This window comes from Helianthus annuus, chromosome 16 (genome assembly GCF_002127325.2).
Source record: "Helianthus annuus cultivar XRQ/B chromosome 16, HanXRQr2.0-SUNRISE, whole genome shotgun sequence".
Lineage (NCBI taxonomy): Eukaryota > Viridiplantae > Streptophyta > Magnoliopsida > Asterales > Asteraceae > Helianthus > Helianthus annuus.
The window spans coordinates 131,445,915-131,448,429 of record NC_035448.2 but is presented as its reverse complement, the minus strand read 5'-3'; positions in this window follow the sequence as shown (position 1 = coordinate 131,448,429).

Sequence of the window (2,515 nt, the reverse complement as noted above, 5' to 3'; positions counted from 1 at the left end):
TTGCCTAACGCAGGTCGTGGGGTCCCCCCACGTTTGCAAGACGTGGAAGGAGGTTCACTAGTTTATTTTTCTTGTTTGAAGATCCAATTCTGAAATGTTGTTCAGAAAAGGATTGAGGAACAGAAAGAATGAGTGTAGTTTGAATGTGAGTGAGAGACACTTGCGTGAAGCAAGTGTACGATGTGAAGGACCAGAGTTTGAGGAAGCAAATCTGATCGGAATGTCCTCCTTTGATAAATGAAGTGTCACTTATATAGGAGAAGACATCTCCCAAAGAAGTATTCATTTGACTAGTGAACTAGCTTGCAGTGAGGGGCTTACCCTTTCGGGGGTTGAAGTCTTTTGACCCCTGGATAATAGCATTTACTCTGTGGACCTGCATTGCTTTTACGGCTGTGGTTGGTGAGACTGTTTGGGGATGTGACTTGTTCACTGTTCCCGTATTACTTTACTCTACCTTCTCAGCTTTTTCAACCATTGAACCTTTTAACCTTTTGGGCGTTTACATACTTGGTCATTTTATTTGGTTTCGGGCTACCCCCGTCATCATTACTCAACTTTAAATTACTAACTAGTTGATTGATTATCTTTTGTTTGTTTCTTAATTTATATTTAAAACCAGAAAATAAAAGTAAGTAATAGAGAATTAGTAAAGAATATCAAGAGCACGAAGAGTGTTGCTTTAGGTTTTCGACTCCACTTGGGATGAATTACAGTTAGGTTATTGGCAACTTGTGTGGTTAATTAATTTAAAAGCCCAACTTCTAGCAAAGGTTACTGGCGAGTTTTCATTAGATTTACAATATATGGCTTTGAGGTTAAAATTAAATTACAGTCAGTTAAAGTAAATTCATTGCCCAACCTTAGAAAAAGACTCTTTGAAGGAGCAATCCCCTAATTTTGGGTTAAAGACATCAAACTACTCTTCTTTTTTTTCTACAAATCACTATGGTTTGTGATCCTCTAAATGGCAAATCTCCATCTCACTTAAAGATCGTCAAGGACACATCAAAGTGATTGATCTTTATCTAACGGGAGGCATTATAATCTCCATCTAATGACACTTGTGATTCATTGAGGTGATTGATCTTTATCTAACGGGAGGCATTATAATAAGAAATATATATAAAGACGTGTAGTACTTTAACATGGGTTCACCAACTCTTGGTTGCGCCAAGCCTAACATATAGACCGTGTTAGACAAGTCACAAAACCAAGCTTTCGCTTATCATTGAAGCCGAGCATATAGGTTGTGCAAGCAAACAATGATATCCTTGATAAACAAGGGTTGATCACAAGATGTGTTTCCACAAATGGGTCAACCATTTCTCTAAGTTTGGATTTTCCTTATTAGTATATAGGTTGTTGCACACCATGAATGTACTAATAAGCTTCACCTCCCAAGGTTATCAAGAACACCCACAAGATCAAAGACCAAAACCTATCACAAGCCCCATTAACAAAGAAGAATAGTACAAAAAATTATCAAAGACACAACACACCACTTTACCAAAGGTTTAAACATTTAATTCATACCAAGCTTCATCTACAACCCAAGCAACACAAAGAGTTTTGCCAATAATGGCAATAAGAACTAAACAACTAATTGAAGGTTGTTGATTACAAGTTTCTCTCTCTCTCTCTCTCTCTCGCTCTCTCTCTCTCTCTTAAACTAATTTATTACAAGTGATATTATGGAATAATCCTTAAACTCTAAGGGGTGAGTTTGGAGGCAAGAGAGCCCCCTTTGGGGTGAAGGAATTCTTGGATTCCAGGGAATGAAGGGATGAAGAGAAATGGTGAACCTAAGGCCTCTATTTATAGTGGAAATTTTCCTTGGAGGCTAAGGGTGTCTTGTCCTTGAAGAGACAAACCTTGTCCTTGTGTTTACTCTTGTCACATTTTGTGGTTTCATATAGGAAGCTTCATGAACCTTATCACCTGGAGAATGGGCATAACCATGCCCAAATGATGCATGGCCACACATAATTACTGTCTGCTGAAACTGTATACAGATATGCACAGGTGTGCCTAGTCTTTTGCCAACAATTGGTTATCCTTCTTGTCCTTTCTCGGTACATTTTGTGGAGAATTCTGTTATGGGTATGGGGGTGCCTATGGGTGCACGGTCGTGCATGGACAGGTTCCCCGACAAAGCTTAAACAGGTGTCATTCTTGTCGGATCTTGAAGCTTCCATGATTTGTCTTTAGCTAAACACGGGTGTGCCTCTGCATATTGGGGACTTTTGTTAACCATTCTTGGGTTGACTTGTTGACTTTGTGTTCCTAGGTGTTGTGCACGACCATGCCCATAGCCTGGCACGACCACGCCTATATGGCAACTTGCTGATTTCCTTGGAATCTTGGATTTTTGCCTCGTTTATGCTCATTTTTCACTTAATTTTCATCCAGAGACCTTAGGAACCTGCATTTGTCAAATAGGAATGATTTAGGTAGTATTTTCAACTACAAAGTCATAAAAGTACTTGGAATTTGGGGGTAATTATGCACTAAA